Consider the following 20,051-nt stretch of genomic DNA (forward strand, 5'->3'; position numbering starts at 1 on the left):
TTCCCTTTACAAACCAAACTGACCATAGTTCTCCTCATCTACAAAGTCTTCCTGAAATCCCATTTGCTCCAACAGGGTTTTCCCAATCGATCTCTATTTTCCTCAGGTTATATCCACCCACCTGTCACTCTGCAACACCTGAGCCTGTGTGACCTCACAATTCCTTATCTCTTTCAAGAGGCTATTTTCCGAGTAAGCCCTCTTTTCCCCTACTCTCTGTCCTTTCTGTGTCACTTATGTATTTAGATCAGTACCATTTAAGCACTTGATAGTCACTACACTTTCAGCCCAAACATATCTGTGATTTATCATTAATATTGATGTCTATCTCCCTCTTTATAAGTCCCATGTGGGCAGGGAACTTGCTTTCTGTGTAGCTCTGGGCAAGTCACTTCATTTCTCTGTGCTTCAGCTACTTCCTCTGTAAAATGGAAATTGAGAGTGTGAGCCCCAGGTGGGACAGGGACTTTGTCCAAGTGTATTCACCCTAGAGCATAGTACAGTGCCTGGAACGTAGTAAGCACTTAACAAATATCGGAGTTATTATTATTATTATTATTATTCTTACAAACTCTGTGGCCTTGTTCTCTATCAAACACTTAGTTCAGTGATCTGCACACACTATACCATGGATCGATTGATGTACATATATCCCATATACTTTTCTTCAGCCCTAATTAATGTATATGTCCTTTTTTCTCTATTTGCAAACTATGTCAGTGTTTGTTCACAACTAGAATTTAGGCTTCTTGAATGCAGGAACCATTTCTCCAACTCTCTTTTACTCTCCCAAACATTCAGTACACTGCTCTGCATACAGTAGGTGCTCAACAAATACTACTGATGGATTGATCGATTTCACTCAAATTTTTTATGGTAGTTATTAAGTGCTTTCTATGTGTTAAAGACTGTTCTAAGTGCTGGGGTAGGTACATGTCAATTAGGTAGGACAGAGTCCCTGTCCCACACGGGGCTCACAGTCTAAGTAGGAGGGAGAACAGTAGAAATGAGGAACAGATAAGTTAAATGACTTGCTCAAGATCACACAGCAAGCATTTGGCAGAACTAGGCTAAGAACCCCGGCCCTCTGACTCCCAGGCCCCTGCTCTTTCCACTAGACCCCCCTGCTTCTCATTTGAGAAGAGGGAGGAAAGTACACAGGCACACACATTTAACCTTGTTTATTTTTGTTTATGAAGTTTTTAACCAAGGATTTCTTCTGACATTTCCTTCAAGAAAGAATAAAAATATGATGGGCATAGAACAGTCCTGGACCCAGTAAGCTGTTGGGCAAACATCACCTCCAAATGTGTCAGCGCTTGTTAAATCTACAATGGATCTAGCTAACGCAAGAAATGTTTAATGAAGGAGAAGGGAACGAAATCTTTTCTTCTGTGAGGCCAGAGGCTCAAAGTGACATAACTCCTAAATTTCCACACCATGCCAAATAGGAACCAGTCCACCATTCCTTTACCTCAGCTGACTGTCTGCTTCTCGGCGGCAACAGCGTGGCTCAGTGGAAAGAGCCTGGGCTTGCGAGTCAGAGGTCTTGAGTTTGAATCCCGGCTCTGCCACTTGTCAGCTGTGTGACTGTGGGCAAGACACTTAACTTCTCTGTGTCTCAGTAACCTCATCTGTAAAATGGGGATTAACTGTGAGCCTCACGTGGGACACCCTGATTATCCTGTATCTACCCCAGCACTTAGAACAGTGCTCTGCATATAGTAAGCGCTTAACAAATACAACATAATTATTATTATCATTACTATTATTATTATTCTCAGGACCACACTCTCTGTGACAGGAGGAGTGGACCCTTGGTTTGTGGCATTTTGGCAACATTCCATCCTTACCTTTGTTGAGGGTGGAGGGGTTCTCTCTTGTCAGGGGAGCTGTGGTAATTGCAATCACATTCAATTCCTGGCTCAAATGGACTGCTGGATCCAGACCCAACTCTACCAATGGCCTCCTGTGGGGCCTTGGACAAGTCACTTAACCTTTCTGCATCTCATTTTCCTTCGGGAATTTGCCACCCTCCTTTTGCAACTCCCAGGGTCTCTATTTATTTTATGGCATTGGTTAAGCTCTCATGTACTAACTTAACATCTCTGTGCCTCAGTTGTCTCATCTGTAAAATGGGGATTAAGACTGTGAGCCCCAAGTAGGACAATCTGATAACCGTATATCTACCCCAGCTCTTAGAATGGTCCTTGGCACCTAGTAACCTCTTAACAAATACCATCATCATTATTATTATTACTAAGTATGTCCCTGTGCATTATGTTTCCCTGTCCATGTCTATACATTGTCTTAGTGCTTGGTTTCATCTTTCCTTATGTTATCATAACACTCTTCTCCCCCTTTATAGTTTTAGATTGTGAATGCTCTGTGTATTTTTTCCAGCAATTTGCACAGTGTTCTGCATACTGTTAGCTCTCAATACATACTTTAACTATTGCTACTCATCTATAAAGTGGAAATAAAATTTTATTTCCCTTGGACAATGAGCACTGTGAGGGATAGAATTGGGTACAAAACATAATAATGATGTTGGTATTTGTTAAGCACTTACTATGTGCAGAGCACTGTTCTAAGCGCTGGGGTAGACACAGGGGAATCAGGTTGTCCCACATGAGGCTCACACTTAATCCCCATTTTACAGATGGGGTAACTGAGGCACAGAGAAGTTAAGTGACTTGCCCACAGTCTCCCAGCTGACAAGCGGCAGAGTCGGAATTCGAACCCATGACCTCTGACTTCCAAGCCCGTGCTCTTTCCACTGAGCCACGTGAGTGTGAACTACCTAAACTGATTGAATTACTGCCATCCCTGGGTGCATCTTTCTGGTCTTCCTTCACTTAACTGAAGGGGTTGATTTACAACATGGGTATAAGCTGCATCCTCCGATTGGCTCCTGCCGACACCGGCCGTGTCCTCCTATTGGTTCCCACTCACAGGCTCTGAAACTTTATTAAAACCTCCCCCGGGAGATGGAGACAATATTTCTGAAAAATCAAAATCAAAATACCCAACCGTAGCAGTATCGTCCCTGCTTAGGGAGAGGTGGGAGACGAAGCCACCACGCCTGCAGCACCCACACCCCGCAGCCCCTGATTCTTCAGTAGCATTTACTGAGGTTCAATAGTATTTATTGAGCGCTTACTATGTGCAGAGCACTGTACTAAGTGCTTGGAATGAACAAGTCGGCAACAGATTCTTGGGGTACAGTGCTACAGAGAAAGAAAGGGGTAAGGGCGTGTATTTCGAGAGGAGGGGAGGAAGCCAGGTTCCGAAGTGCTGGGGATTATTATGCTTTTTATTTATTTTTCTACATCCCTCTCAGGATCGCACCTGTAGAGTTTCCAGTACTCTACCAGTCTCAACTACAAGAGGGAGAGTCAAGCAGAGGCCTACCCGTTCCATTCCCAGCTTGGTCAGTGACTGGCGAGTGGAAGCCCATCTGCTACAATTCAAAACTCCCCTGTGCTGGGCAGCAGCGACATGGGAGAGAGTGGAGCGTGAAGACTCAAGTTTACCGTGTGGAAGGAGGCAATGGTAAATCACTTCTATAATTTGTACCAAGAAAACTCTGTGGATAAACTACCAGAATGATAATAATAATGTTGGTATTTGTTAAGCACTTACTATGTGCAAAGCACTGTTCTAAGCGCCGAGGGGGATTACTAGGTGATCAGGTGGTTCCACGTTTGGTTCGCAGTCTTCATCCCCATTTTACCGATGAGGTAACTGAGGCCCAGAGAAGTGAAGTGACTTGCCCAAAATCACACAGCTGACAAGCGGTGGAGCCGGGATTAGAACCCATGACCTCTGACTCCCAAGCCCGTGTTCTTTCCATTGAGCCACGCCGCTTCTCTTGTAGATTGCAGATTGCAGATGGAGGGTGGGGTGTTCTGGGAGAGATGTGGCCATGGAATCGTTATGGGCCGGGGATCGCTTGACAGTAAAAGACAAGACTCTGAAGCAACTGGAGTCCCACCTAGATATAGAGTAACCCTGGTCCACACCAGAGAAAGCACGCATGTGGAACGCATGTGATATAAACAAGATAATCAGGTTGGACAAAGTCCCTGACTCAAATGGAACTCACAGTCTTAAGCCCATTTTGCAAATGAGGAAACTGAGGCCCATATACAATTCCTCCTGGATAAAGAGTGACCCCCCCCCCTCCAGTCCACTCTGGAGAAACTTTGTATATGGGATAGAGTCCACTCCTTCCACGAAGCGACTCCCGGATAGGGGGTGACTCAGGTCTGGTCCAGAGAAACTGTGTATGGGTCCTTGGGGGACGGTCCACATCCTTGGCACAGTCCCTCCTAGATACAGAGTGACCCCACTCCACTTCGGAGAAAGGATGTGCGAGCGTCCCGGGGGACAGTCTGCTCCCCGCTCACAGCACCTCCGTCCCGGATATGGAGTGTCTTTCCTAGTCCGTACATCCACAGTTGTTTTGAGTCCCTTCCTCCAGAGCTTCACAAAAAAGTCGCACCTCCCTCTTAACCGGCATCACCCCCCGGCCAAAAGATCGGGGAACCTCGTAACGTAAACTGTGAAGACAGTCGATCAGGAGCTGCCCTGATCCGTGAATTTATCGGATCGTCTTCAAGGATTGTGCCTGATTAACATGTCATAATTCATAATGTCCCAATCCATCTCGGAACAGACCATGTCTGGTCTGATTAACAATGTTGGTATTTGTTAAGCGCTTACTATGTGCCGAGCACTGTTCTAAGCGCTGGGGTAGACAGAGGAGAATCAGGTTGTCCCACGTGGGGCTCACAGTCTTAATCCCCATTTTACAGATGAGGTCACTGAGGCACCGAGAAGTCAAGTGACTTGCCCAAAGTCACACAGCTGACAAGTGGCCGAGCCGGGATTCGAACCCATGACCTCTGACTCCAAAGCCCGTGCTCTTTCCACTGAGCCACACTGCTTCTCCTAGATAGATTACCTTCTTTCTACCGCAACCCGTAGTACCAGTTCTTGACCAAGAGTAAGCAAATAATACTACTACTAATAATAATGATAGTAACCAGTCTGTCCATCGATGGTATTTATTACATACTTCCTGCTTTTAGAACACTGTATTAATAGTAATGATAATAATTGTGGGATCGTTAAGCACTTATTATGTGCCAGGCACTGTGTTAAGTGATGGGGTAGAAGACGAGATAATCAGGTTGGACAAAGTCCCTGACTCAAATGGAACTCACAGTCTTAAGCCCATTTTGCAAATGCGGAAACTGAGGCCCAGGGGAGTTAAGTGACTTGCACAAAGTCATGCAACAGATAGGATGGGGAGCCAGGATTAGAAACTCGATCTTCTGACTCTCAGGTAGTGCTCTAGCCACTAGGCAATTCTGCTTCTCAAGTATGAAGCGTGTTTGGGAGAGTAAAACTGCAACAGAATCAGTAGGCACATTTCTGGCCAACAAGGAATTTACAATCTAGAAGGGGAGACATATTCAATTAAATAAACTACAGTTATGTATAAAAGTGGTGTGCACAACATACATGGTAGTCTTTATGCGTCTAGCTATTGGTCTGTATGGGGTCACATCCGATAGAGAACTGGACACAGTAGGGAAGCGAGAGGAGAGAGCAGTAGCTGATGTAGTCGGTTTTTCATCCCTTAAGGAGTCTGACAGGCCTTACTTAACATAGTCTTTATATTTATGAGGAACAAACCTTGGTTTGGAGGCAGCAATTGTAACCTTGGATTTCTTGTCATGACATTCTATCTTTGATTAGCCATGTTCCCGACAGTCGTGGTGTATGCTAAATCCATCAATAAATCAATCAATTGTATTTATTGAGCCCTGTACTAAGCTCCTGAGAGGCAAATATACACCAGACACATTCCTTGCCCACACTGAACGTGCTTAGTGTTTTTGCAAATGTTGTTTTTTATTCATGTTATTTCACCTTCGTTATTTGTCTGATGCCAAACCTTTCTAGATCTTACATTACAGTCTGGAGCCTCTGGAAGGCTGGAGACCCCATCTAACTCTGAACTTTGTAATTTTATTTCCCTGGGGATTAGTACAGTGCTCCTCAAAGAATAGGCTCTTAAAAACATTATTACTACTATCGCATTCTCTGGTGCCCTCCCTGTTGTTATGACTCCGAGAAAGTATAAGGCATGGGATGATTCCACCTCACTGAAGCTCCTCTCCTCAAGGTCAACAATGATCTCCTTCTTACCAAAGCCAATTGCCTCTACTCCATTCTAATCCTCCCCGACCTCTCCAGCGTGGCTCAGTGGAAAGAGCACGGGCTATGGAGTCAGGGCTCATGAGTTCGAATCCCAGCTCTGCCACTTGTCGGCTGTGTGACTGTGGGCAAGTCACTTAACTTCTCCGTGCCTCAGTTCCCTCATCTGTAAAATGGGGATTAAGACTGTGAGCCCCACGTGGGACAACCTGATTCCCCTATGTCTACCCCAGCGCTTAGAACAGTGCTCGGCACATAGTAAGCGCTTAACAAATACCAACATTATTATTATTATTATCACTGCCCCCAGTACTGTGGACCACCCCCTTCTTCTGGAAACATGATCTAAAGCGTGGCTCAGTGGAAAGAGCCTGGGCTTCGGAGTCAGAGGTCATGGGTTCGACTCCCTGCTCTGCCACTTGGCAGCTGTGTGACTGTGGGCGGGTCACTTAACTCCTCTGTACCTCAGTTACCTCATCTGTAAAATGGGGATTAACTGTGAGCCTCACGTTGGACAACCTGATTACCCTGTATCTACCCCGGCGCTTAGAACAGTGCTCTGCACATAGTAAGCTCTTAACAAATACCAACACCATTATTATTTTACCGACACTGTCCTCTCCTGGTTCTCCTCCTATCTCTCTGGCAGCTCCTTCTTGGTCTCTCCTACCTGCTGCCCCTTATCTCCCACTCCCACCTTCTCCTTCTCTGCAGTTTTATCTTTCCTCCTGCTTCAGGACATCTTTCATTGGATAGCCCATTGACACCACAAACTTAACAAGTCCAAAAGAGAACTCCACGTCTTCCCACCAAGCCTTATCCTCGTTCATTTATTCATTCATTCATTCAATCCTATTTATTCAGCGCTTACAAAGTGCTTCTCCCCGGCTTCCCACCATCTTCCCTGTCTCACAAGCCCATAATTCTGGCGTTATCCTTGACTTATCTCTCTCATTCATCCTGCCTACCAATCAATCAGTGGTATCTATTGAGCACTTTCTGTGTGTACAGCAACTGCTTGGGTGAGTACAATATAACAGAGTTAGTAGATGTGTTCCCTTCCTCCACAGAGCTTACGATCTACAGAGATATTCAACTTGCTACAAAATCGTGTCAGTTCTACCTTCGCCACATCTCTAGAGTTCACTCCTCCCTCTCCATCCAGGCTGCTGCCCTGCTGGTTCAAATAATTGTCAGAGCTAGTTGTGGGCAGAGAACGTGTCTACCAACTCTGTTATATTGTACTCTCCCAAGCGCTTAGGACAGTAATAATAATAATGTTGGTATTTGTTAAGCGCTTACTATGTGCCCAGCACTGTTCTAAGCGCAGGGGTAGATACAGGGTAATCAGGTTGTCCCATGTGGGGCTCACAGTCTCAATCCCCGTTTTACAGATGAGGGAACTGAGGCACGGAGAAGTGAAGTGACTCGCCCACAGTCACCCGGCTGACAAGTGACAGAGCCGGGATTCGAAGTCCCGCCCTCTGGCTCCCAAGCCCGTGCTCTTTCCACCGAGCCACGCTGCTTCTCCACCCTGCGCATAGTAACCTCTCAATGAACACCACAGGTGATGATGGTGATGATGATCCCACCTTGTCTACTTCCGTCGTCTCCTCACTCACGCCCTTCCTCTAAGCTCTCCCCTCTCCAGTCCATGCTTCACTTTGCTACCCAGACCATGTTTCTAAAATATTATTTGGTAAGTATCTCCTCACTCCTCAAAAGCCTCTAAATGTTGGCCCCCCACCTCTATTCCAAACAAAAATTCCTCCCCATCAACATGAAGATACTTGATCAGCCACTGATTTCTTACCTTATTTCTCCCTCATCTCCCAATTCGGCCCGGCCTCCCATCAACCCTCTAACTCCAACGTACTTACTGAAGCTCGAACTCATCTCCCGCACTGTCAATATATTGTTTGTGTCTTCCCTCCTACCTGGAATTCCTCCCCTCTTCCTTTCCAACAGTCCACCCTTTTCCCCATCTTCAAAGCCCTCCTAAAATCATACTCTCTCTAGGAAGCTTTTCCGGAAGAACATTTTATCTCTCAACCCTACTCAACCTCCCTTCTTACGCCTGAAAATCCATACCACCAAAGCATTTAATAATAATGATGATGATGATAAGATTAGTAATAATAGTAATGATAACAGTAATAATAATAATGGTATTTGTTTAGTTCTATGTGCCAGACACTGTACTAAACACTATCCCACTTGGAGCTCAGAGCCTTAATCCCCATTTTACAGATGAAGTAGCTGAGATACGGAAAAGTCAAGTGACTTGTTCACGGTCTCGCGTAAGGCAGGTGGCAGAGATAGAACACAGGTCTTTTAGCTCCCAGGCCTGCGCTGTTTCCACTAGGCCACACTGCTCCTTTGATACTCACCCCATCCCAACCCCAGACATTTATATACATAACTTTGTACTCTGCTGTTTCATTCATGCATTCATTCATCAATCGTATTCATTGAACACTTAATGTGTGCAGAGCACTGTACTAAGCACTTCTCCTAGCTATGTTTTCTATCTGCACCTAGTTTGTAAGTTTCTTGAGGGCTGGAGTCATTTCAGCAAACTCTGTTGAACTCTCTCAAGACTCTAGTAATAGCACTGTTAAGAACTTACTGAGTACCAAGAACTGTTCATTCATTTCATTCAATCAATAGTATTTATTGAGCGCTTACTATGTGCAGAGCACTGTACTAAGCGCTTGGAATGTACAAATCGGTAACAGATAGAGACAGTCCCTGCCCTCTGACGGGCTTACAGTCTAAAGTTCTAAGTTAATAATAATAATAATAATGTTGGTATTTGTTAAGTGCTTACTATGTGCCGAGCACTGTTCTAAGCGCTGGGGTAGACACAGGGGAATCAGGTTGTCCCACGTGGGGCTCACAGTCTTAATCCCCGTTTTACAGATGAGGTAACTGAGGCACAAAGAAGTTAAGTGACTTGCCCAAAGTCACACAGCTGACAAGTGGCCGAGCCGGGATTCGAACCCATGACCTCTGACTCCAAAGCCCAGACTCGTTCCACTGAGCCACGCTAATATAGGACATTGCAGTCTGTTGGTGTTCTCAAAAAATACCCTTAGTATTCAGAGAAATGTTTTTTAAAACTCCAAATTCTCTTCATTGAACTGATCTTGATCTTGTCTCCTCGCCCTGCTCACAGTATTGATGGTTGCCTGGCCGACTACATTACCGTGGCATCTAGTTTCTCCTCATAATAATGCTGGTATTTGTGAAGCGCTTACTATGTGCAGAGCACTGTTATAAATGCTGGGGGAAATGCAGGGTAATCGGGTTGTCCCACTTGGGGCTCACAGTCTTAATCCCCATTTTACAGATGAGGTAACTGAGGCACAGAGAAGTGAAGTGACTTGCCCACAGTCACCCAGCTGACAGGTGGCGGAGCCGGCAATCGAACCCATGACCTCCGACTCCCAAGCCCAGGCTCTTTCCACTGAGCCACGCCATCAGTGGTATTTGCTGAGCATTTATCGTGAGCGTGTTTCTACTTGTTCCTGGGATTGCTTACTCTATTTTCATTTGTCTCCCCTCTGTGATTTTATCATAGCACAGAGAACTTGATTTTGATTTATTCATATAAATGTCTGTCTACCCCTTTAGACTGTAAGCTTGTTGTAGGCCAGGAATGTGTTATAGTCTTGTATATTGTACTCTCCCAAGCACTTAGTGCAGTGTTCTGAACAAAGTAAGTGCTCAATAAGTACCATTGAATGAATTAATGAATTTTGTCACTGTTTACCTTGCGGGTGATTTCTTTCTCAGGAGCTTGATGTTGGGTTGCCATGAGGAGGTGGATACTGTTTTTCAATACGGGCATTTCTCCCACAGCATACTAGTTCCGTTATCTAAACATTCCATTGTGTCAACAGTTCTTTCGGTGGAAAATAAGGGATTAGGAGAAAGATGGTTTGAAAACAAGTGAACTAGGACAGGGTTTTATCACACAGAATGAAATTCAAGAAGGTTGTAGAGGAAGAAAACTTCTTATGAGGCTTATCTCCCTTCAGATGAAGCCTAAACTATTGGTCCTCACTTACGCTCTGACAGTTCTCTAGCACTTATCTGTGATTGTTAGCAGTTTACCAGAAACCAATTTCCAATGTTTAAAATCAGTTTCTTGTAAGCAGTGAATTTTAAGTATGCCCAATTTTTGTATATAGTGGCTATTTCATTCTGGCAAAGCTCGACTAAGGAAATTTCATGTTGCGGTACTCACCGTGTCTAACACACCTCACGTGAAGCGTGGCTCAGTGGAAAAAGCCTGGGCTTCGGAGTCAGAGGTCATGGGTTCGACTCCCGGCTCTGCCACTTGTCAGCTGGGGGACTGTGGGCGAGTCACTTCACTTCTCTGGGCCTCAGAGACCTCATCTGTAAAATGGGGATTAACTGTGAGCCTCACGTGCGACGACCTGATTACCCCGTATCTCCCCCAGCGCTTAGAACAGTGCTCTGCACATAGTAAGCGCTTAACAAATACCAACATTATGATGTGAACTTAGGCATGCAAAACTGTGTTTTTCTGAATCCAAACTGTAAGCCTCATGTGGGGCAGAGACCGAACCCAAACTATCTTTTATCAATCCCGGGGCTTAGTAGAGTATTTGGCACATGCTAAGCACTGAATAAGTAGAATTTTTATCATCATCATCATCACCATCATTATCTAGACTTGTCGGACTATGTTTCCTCTTTCCCCACCGATTTTCTAAACTGAAACGTGAAATGAGAACATGTGTTTTGACAGAACTGAGAGAAGCTGCAAATGCAATAATGATGAAGGACTGCTAACAGGATCCTGTCCTCTGTCTGAAACAGCAGCATTCCTCAAAGATTCCCATCACCTTTTCAATCAGTTACGTTAGGTTAACAACACCCCCATTCTTCCATCCTGTGTCCCCCAAATTGTTCAGTGAAAACCTCAGATTTATTGGAAATGATTGAACATTGGTTAGATTGTTCGTATGAGTTTGGAGAGAATCAGGCAATGTTCGGGCCAGTGCCCGGCACCAGACAAGACTGTAAGCTTATTGTGGGCAGAGAATGTGCCTGTTGATTGTTATATTGTACTCTTCCAAGCACTTAGTGCAATGTTTTGCGCACGGTAAGCCCTCAGTAAGTATGACTGATTGGATAGCCAACATTTCTTTCAGCTCCCTCTGCTGAATCAGGACACAATCAATGAGATGCCATTTTTTAGACTTTGAATTTTTTCTCAATGTTTCCTCATATGAAAGAGAAGAAGTTGTTAGTAATTACACGCAAATGTTTGGTGCACTCCTTGAATGGAAATAGGCCATGGCATTGGTTTTCCAATCCCAAACGGTTTAATTATTTTTCACACACGCACACACACACACACACACACACACACAGATAACATCACTGTGACATAAACTCAGGATGATTTGCTTACCTGATTTTCGATCACTCCAATATAATAAGAATAATGGCATTTCTTAATCACTTACTAGGTGATTAGCACTCAGCTAGGCACTGGGGAGATAATTGATAGGGCACAATCCCTGTCTCATATAGGGCTCGGAGTATAAAAGGGAAGAAAAATTGATATTTTATTCCCATTTTACAGATGAGGAAAGTGAGGCGCAGAGAAACTAAATGATTTACTCCAAGTCACCCAGCAATGGAGCTGGGTTTGAATGACTGTGATGAGCTTTCCAGATCCTTTAAGAGCTTTTCTCCCTTGTTGTTAAAATCCTTCAGAGGTGCAATGCATGATGACGGTATCGAAGACTCTCGGGTTTTAGACACAGATTTAGACTCTACAGATACACAGACCAGAATGACCTTATGACATTCTGAAGAGGGTATGCCCATGGAGTCGCTATGGGTCAGGAACGACTCGACGGCACTTGAAAGAGAAGTCCAGTTATCAGCTGGTCGCTTTGGCATCTGGGTGGTTTGAAAGGCCAGAGTGGGCATACGCCAAAGCCACTCAGGCCCGTGCCTGGGGCAGCAAATTGCAGAAGATGGAACGTTTTGTTTTCCTTCATTTCCATCCCCATCTCCAGGAAACACTGGATTTCACCTGTCTTTCTCAAGCCCCTCCCACATGCCTGCACTTCAATCACTATCATTATCCCTCAGCCTCCAGCAAATGTTACAGCCCACCGAGTTGCCAGAGATGACTTCAAATGTGCCAGGTTTTGGCCACCTTAGCTCTGCACCTGGACTGGAAACTTGCAGCCCAGAAAAAACCTCAGGACAGGACTACAAGATCTCTAATTGTAGTATTTCTTAATCACTTATTATATACCGTCTACTGTACTAAACTCCAGGGTAGATACAAGATCATCCATCAGACGGTCTCTGTCCCACACAGCATCACAGTCTAAGGAGGAGAGAGAACAGGTATCGGTATCTCATTCCATTTTTCAGATGAGGAAAATGAGACACGAAGAAGTTAATTAACTTGCTCAAAGTCACACAGAAGGCATGTGGTGGAACTGGGATTAGAATCCTGTTCTCTGACTCCCAGGTCCATACTCTTTCCGCTTGGTCATGCTGATTCTTTTTTTCTTTTTTAATGGTATTTGTTGAGAGCTGTGTGTCAGGCACTGTACTAATCGCTGGGGTAATAATGTTGGTATTTGTTAAGCGCTTACTATGTGCAGAGCACTGTTCTAAGTGCCGGGATAGATACAGGGTAATCAGCTTGTCCCACGTGAGGCTCACAGTTAATCCCCATTTTACAGATGAGGTAACTGAGGCACAGAGAAGTTAAGTGACTCGCCCACAGTCACACGGCTGACAAGTGGCAGAGCCGGGAGTCGAACCCATGACCTCTGACTCCGAATCCCAGGCTCTTTCCACTGAGCCACGCTAATCAGGATGGACACAGTTCATGTCCCACAAGGGGCTCACAGACTGAATTCCTAACTTACAGATGAGGTAACTAAATCACAGAGAAGTGAAGTGACTTGTCCAAGTTCACACAGCAGACAAATGGAGGGGCTGGGATTAAAACGTAGGTCCTTCTGACTTCCAGGCCCGGGCTCTAACCACTAGCTCATGCTGCTTCTCTAAGATGCCTCCACTGTTATATGCTGTACGAATGTGCAGGTATGGACCCATAGAATAAAAAAAAAAAACTACTATGGGCGGGACCTAGATGAGGTCGAACCAGAAGTGGTGTTGGAGCTAATAATAATGATAATTGTGGTATTTGTTAAGTATGTACTATGTGCTAACCACTCTACTAAGATCTTGGGGTAGATACAGATAATCCAGTTGGACACGGTCCCTGTCCCAGATGGGACTCACCGTTTAAGTAGGACGGAGAACAATTTCGTCCCCATTTTACAGATGTGGAAACTGAGGCACAGAGAAGTTAAGTGACTTGCCCATAATCTCTCACTAGGCGAGTGGCAGATTATTACTATCATCATCATTATTATCATTATCATTCTTTAACCTGAACAGTGTGACATGAAAGGGGAAAAACAATCGTTATTACTGAAAAAATCATACAATCAATCCATCAATCAATGTTATTTATTGAGTGCTTTCTGTGTGCAGAGCAGTGTACTAAGCACTTGGGATAGTACAGTACAATAGAATTTGTAGATAGGTTCCCTGCCTACAATGACCTTATAGTCTAATCAACCTACCAGCCACCCGCTCTTTCACTTTACTGACTGGATTATTGTGTCAGCCTCCTCTCTGATCTCCCATCCTCCTGCCTCTCCCCACTCCAGTCTATTCTTCATTCTGCTGCCCAGATCATCTGTCTCCAGAAACGCTCAGTGCACGTCACTCCCCTCCTTAAAAACCTCCAGGGGTTGCCTATCAACCTCCACACGAAACAAAAACTCCTCCTCACTCTTGACATCAAAGCTTTCCATCACTTCGCCCCCTCCTACCTCTCCTCCCTTCTCCCTTTCTCCTGCCCACCCCACTCACTCCGCTCCTCTGCTGCTCACCTCCTCACTGTCCCCCGTTCACGCCTATCCCGCCGTCGACCCCTGGCCCACGTCCTCCCCTGTCCCGGAACGCCCTCCCTCCTCACCTCCGCCAAACTGACTCTCTTCCCCTCTTCAAAGCCCTACTGAGAGCTCAACTCCTCCAGGAGGCCTTCCCAGAATGAGCCCTCCCTTTCCCTCGGCTCCTCCTCCCCTCCCCATTCCCGCTTCTCCCTCCCTCTGCTCTTCCCCCTTCCCCACCCCATAGCACTGTGCATATTTCATTCATTCATTAGTATTTATTGAGCACTTACTATGTGCAGAGCACTGTACTAAGCGCCTGGAATGTACAAATCGGTAACAGATAGAGACAGTCCCTGCCCTTTGACGGGCGCACGGTCTAATCGGGGGAGACGGACAGACGAAAACGATATTTGTATGCACAGCATTATTTACTCTATTTTGATAAATAAATTATTTTGTTTTATATGTATTTATTACTCTATCTAGTTTGTTAATGATGCGTATATGTCTCTACACATCTTGATATCTTGATGATATCGACACCAGATTACTTGTTTTGTTCTGCTGTTTTGTTGTCTGTCTCCCCCATTTAGACTGCGAGCCCAATTGTTGGGCAGGGATTGTCTCTATCTGTTCCCGGATTGAACACTCCAAGCGCTTAGCACAGTGCTCTGCACATAGTAAGCGTTCAATAATTACGATTGAATGAATGAATGTTTTGACTGGACATTCTATTCATTCTGATATCACTGTAATAATGATTGTGGTGACTGAGGCACAGAGAAGTTAAGTGACCTGCCCAAGCTCCCACACCAGGCAAGTGATCTGATCTGATTGAAACTTGTCCCCATCCCAGATGGGGCTAAGGGAGAGGAGAACTGGTTTTTAATCCCCAATTTACAGGTGAGGAATCTGAGGTACAGGTAGTTTTAGTGATTTACCCAAGGTCCACAGAGCAGGCAAGTTGCAGAGCCATGATTAGAACCCAGGTCTTCTGACTCCCAGTTCTGTACTCTCTCCAATAAGCCATGTTGGTCTAGCTCAGCCAATCCATACATAATGTTTGTTGAGCACATACGCTGTAGAGACCTTGATCATAAGCAGCGAGGAGAATAGAATAAAGTCAAATAAAGTCAGCAGACACAAATTCTTGACTTAAAGGAATTTACAATTTAGCCGTTGATATAATGATGAAATTTTAATTCCATAACTTAATTTCCCCTAGTTCCACTCGTTACCACGAATACCATCATAGCACGCCTATCATTGGGACACCACTGTTAAACTTCATATAATCATTAGTGGATTGTTTCTAATTCCTCAGTTCAGCCCCTCACAACCTCTGGGATCTGTCTTTACTAAAAGAAGCAGAGAAGGAACGTGGCTCAGTGGAAAGAGTCCGGGTTTGGGAGTCAGAGTTCATGGGTTCGAATCCCGACTCTGCCACTTGTCGACTGTGGGCAAGTCACTTCACTTCTCTGGGCCTCAGTTCCCTCATCTGTAAAATGAGGATTAACTTTGAGCCTCACGTGGGACAACCTGATTACCCTGTGTCTCCCCCAGCGCTTAGAACAGTGTTCTGCACATAGTAAGTGCTTAACAAATGCCAACATTATTATTATTATTATTATTAAAATTTGTAATCCTCCTTCAGACTGTAATTTCCTTGAGACCAGGGATTGTGTCTACCAACTGTATCATACTCTGCCAGGCACTTAGTGCAGTGCTTTGTTCCAAGTAAGTGCTGAAAATACCTTTGATTGATTAATGGATTGATCGATCTCCGCAAGGTTCCCCGTCCATTCCAAACCCACAGGCCCTGGCTCTTCCTATCCACCAGCTTCCATCTCCCTCCCTGCTATCTCCCTTCAGCTCTCCTCCATTTTTCCCCCATGAAAGCAAACCGTGCCACCCTACTCGACTGGATTTTTTCCATCCTCAATTCCTGTTATTTATACTTCTCTCTTAGCCAGTTCCCTTTCCACTCAGATCATCCTTCTCCCTTGCATGAGGAGATGAGAAGCTGCATGTGCATTTCTGAGATAGATGAACTGGGAATTATGTGTATAAATGGGGAGAGTGTTTCAGAAATTAGACCTCTAAGAGTAATGACTCAAATAACACACAGTGTCATACCCTCAGTTTTATGTCTCAAGGAAACCAGGGCCAAAGTTGAAGTCAAAAAGAGTTGTCACGTTCTTGGATCTCATGGTACCCTGGTGGAAATACGCAAGTATATAAGGAGGGTTTTTTGTCACCTATTAATAATGATAATAATAATAATGTTGGTATTTGTTAAGCGCTTACTATGTGCAGAGCACTGTTCTAAGCGCTGGGGTAGATACAGGGTAATCACGTTGTCCCACATGAGGCTCACAGTCTTAATCCCCATTTTACAGATGAGATAACTGAGGCACAGAGAAGTTAAGTGACTTGCCCACGTCACAGAGCTGCCAAGTGGCAGAGCAGGGATTCAAACCCATGACTTCTGTCTCCCAAGTCCGTGCTCTTTCCGCTGAGCCACGCTGCTTCTCAATCTGATACCAAATCCTCAGTTCAACCTTCACATCATCACTGAAATCCACCCTTTCCTCTCCATCCAAACTGTTCCCACGTTAATCCAAGTACTCATCCTAATCCACCTGGATTACTACATCAACCCCCTTGCTGACCTTCCGGACTCCAGTCTCTCCCAACGCCCATCCGTACTTCACTCTGCTGCATGGATCTCTTCGCTACAACCGTTCAGTCCGCGTTTCCCCCCTCTTCAAGGAGCCTCTAGCAGTGGCCCATCCACCTCCACGTCCAACAGAAACTCCTTACCATCGGCTTTAAAGCACTCAATCACCTCGCCCTCTCCAAATTTACCTTCCACCCACTTCACTCCTCCAAAGCCAATCTAATCCCTATACCTCATTCTTGTCAATCTCGCTGTCGACTTGTAGCCCACATCTTTTCTCTGGCCTGGAGACTCCTCCCTCTTCATACCCAACAGACTATCACTCTCCCCACTCTTCAAACCCTTATTAAAAAACACGTCTCCTTCAAGAAGCTTACCCTGACAAAGCCGCCATTTCCTCTTCTTAGGCTGCCCTCCTACTTCGATTTGCTCCCTTTATTCATGCCCCTCAGTCCCATAGAACTTATGTACTGAACCGTAATTCATTTATTTACTTATATTATTGTCTGATTCACCCTCTAGATGGTTAAAGCTAGTAGTTGGCAGGGAATCAACATACTGACTCTCTCGTATTATACTCTATACTTTCCCGAGGGCTTAGTACAGTGTTCTACACCCAGTAAGTGCTCAGGAAACCGGATCGATTGAGTGATTGGATACTCAGTTTAGGTGTGCATTTTCTCAGGTGCATTTGATTGGTTTACTACATACAGTGCTCTGCACACAGTAAGCACTCAATATATACGATTGAATGAATTAACGCAATCCTTGGGCACCTATATCTGCTCATCTTCTATCCATTTGAAGGGGTTTATTCATTCATTCATTCAGTAGTATTTATGAGCACTTACTATGTGCAGAGCACTGTACTAAGCGCTTGGAATGTACAAATCGGCAACAGATAGAGACAGTCCCTGCCCGTTGATGGGCATACAGTCTAATCGGGGGAGACAGGCAGACAAGAACAATGGCAATAAATAGAATCGAGGGGATGGACATCTCATTAAAATAATAGCAATAAAGAGAATCAAGGGGATGTACATCTCATTAACAAAATAAATAGGGTAATAAAAATATATACAAATGAGTGGATGAGCACAGTGCTGAGGGGAGGGAAAAGGTGGGGAAGGGGGCTTTGCTAAGGGGAGGTGAAAGTGGGGTAGAGAAGCAGCAGAGGGAGCAGAGGGAAAGGGGAAGCTCAGTCTGGGAAGGCGTCTTGGAGGAGATGAGCTCTCAATAGGGCTTTGAAGAGGGGACGAGAATTAGTTTGTCGGAGGTGAGGAGGGAGGGCATTCCGGGACGGCGGGAGGACGTGGCCCGGGGGTCGACAGGAGAGGCGAGAAGGGGGGACGGTGAGGAGGTGGGCGGCAGAGGAGCGGAGCGTGTGAGGTGGGCAGTAGAAAGAGAGAAGGGAGGAGAGGTAGGAGGGGGCAAGGTGATGGAGAGCCTTGAAGCCTAGAGTGAGAAGTTTTCGTTTCATGCAGAGGTTGATGGGCAACCAACCACTGGAGGTATTTAAGAAGGGGAGTTACATGCCCAGAGCGTTTCTGCAGGAAGATGAGCCGGGCAGCAGAATGAAGAATAGACTGGAGTGGGGAGAGACGGGAGGAAGGGAGATCAGAGAGAAGGCTGACAAAATAATCCAGCCGGGATATTACGAGAGCCTATAGCGGTAAGATAGCCATTTAGGTGGAGAGGAAAGGGCGGATCTTGGCAATATTATAGAGGTGAGACCGGCAGGCGTTGGTGACGGATGGGATGTGTGGGGTGAACGAGAGAGTCGAATCAAGGATGACACCAAGGTTGTGGGCTTGAGAGACGGGAAGGATGGTCGTACCATCCACAGTGACAGGGAAGTCAGGAAGAGGACAGGGCTTGGGAGGGAAGATGAGGAGCTCAGTTTTGACCATGTTGAGTTTTAGGTGGCGGGCAGACATCCAGATAGAGACGTCCTGGAGGCAGGAGGAGATACGAGCCTGAAGGGAGGGGGAGAGGACAGGGGCGGAGATGTAGATTTGTGTGTCTTCTGCATAGAGATGATAGTTGAAGGGGTTGATTTACAACCTGGTTATGAGTCGTGTTCACTGATTCATTCATTCATTCATTCAACCATATTTATTGAGTGCATACAGTGTGCAGAACACTGTACTAAGCACTTGGGAAGTACAATTCAGCAACAAAGACAGTCCCTGCCCACAAAGGGCCGATTTGTTCTTGCATCAAAATCTGATTGATTGGAAGATCTGTTAATTTTCTCATCTAGTCACTTACTCCCTTTATTGTCCCCTGCTCCGAGCCCCACAGGACTTGGGTACAAATCTGTCATTTAATTATGTGTAGTCATATCTGTCTTCCCCCATCTAGAACGTAAGCTCGTCGTGGGAGGGAATGTGTCTGTTTAATGTTGCACTGTACTCTCCAGAGTGCTTGGTACAGTATTCTGAATGCAGTAAGTGTTCAATAAATACGATAGAATGAATGAATAAAATTGTAGTGGGTCGCAATTAGACCTCTAAGAGTAATGACTCAAACGCAGAGTGTCTTACCCTCAGTTTTATGTCTCAAAGAAACCAGGCCCGAACTTGAATTTGAAAAGACTTTTCAAGTTCTTGGATCTCGTGGTACCCTGGTGGAAATATGCAAATGTATAAGGAGGGGTTTTCTGGTCACATATTTGATCTGATACCAAACTCTGTCAGCTCAACCTTCACATCAGAGAATATTTCTGAAAAATCAAAATCAGTATAGTTCTCCATCCCCACCAACCCTGCCCCACCACACTCATCTCCTGCTGGCCTGGGAATGAGGAGGAGGCAGAGGGAAGCTCTGGTGTGCCCATGCTACTGCGTCAGTGTTAGGGCCAGTCATTCATTCAATCGCATTTACCAAGCACTTACTGTGTGCAGAGCACTGTACTAAGCAGTTGGGGAAATACAATACAATAATAAAGAGGGACGTCTCCCTCTCTCCCATCTCGGTTCCCTTGTTGCGAGCCCAATGAGTCAGGCAGTTTAAACCCCTTAGACCACGGACCGAGGAGCAGCGTGGCTTAGTGGAAGGAGCCCGAGCTTGGGAGTCAGAGGTTGCGGGTTCTAATCCCCCCTCCCCCACTTAGCTGTGTGACTTTGGGCAAGTCGCTTAACTTCTCTGTGCCTCAGTTA

The 20,051-nt window shown here is 45.4% G+C and overlaps 1 non-coding gene across 1 annotated transcript; it reads left to right on the top strand.

Moving 5' to 3' along the window:
• The first annotated feature begins 3,333 nt into the window (after positions 1-3,333).
• On the top strand, positions 3,334-3,471 carry LOC114809598. The gene has a single exon (XR_003757373.1). It is a non-coding gene; the product is annotated as a small nucleolar RNA SNORA7 (small nucleolar RNA).
• Positions 3,472-20,051: the final 16,580 nt, after the last annotated feature.

The sequence above is a fragment of the Ornithorhynchus anatinus genome, chromosome 2 (genome assembly GCF_004115215.2).
Source record: "Ornithorhynchus anatinus isolate Pmale09 chromosome 2, mOrnAna1.pri.v4, whole genome shotgun sequence".
NCBI classification, from domain to species: Eukaryota; Metazoa; Chordata; class Mammalia; order Monotremata; family Ornithorhynchidae; genus Ornithorhynchus; species Ornithorhynchus anatinus.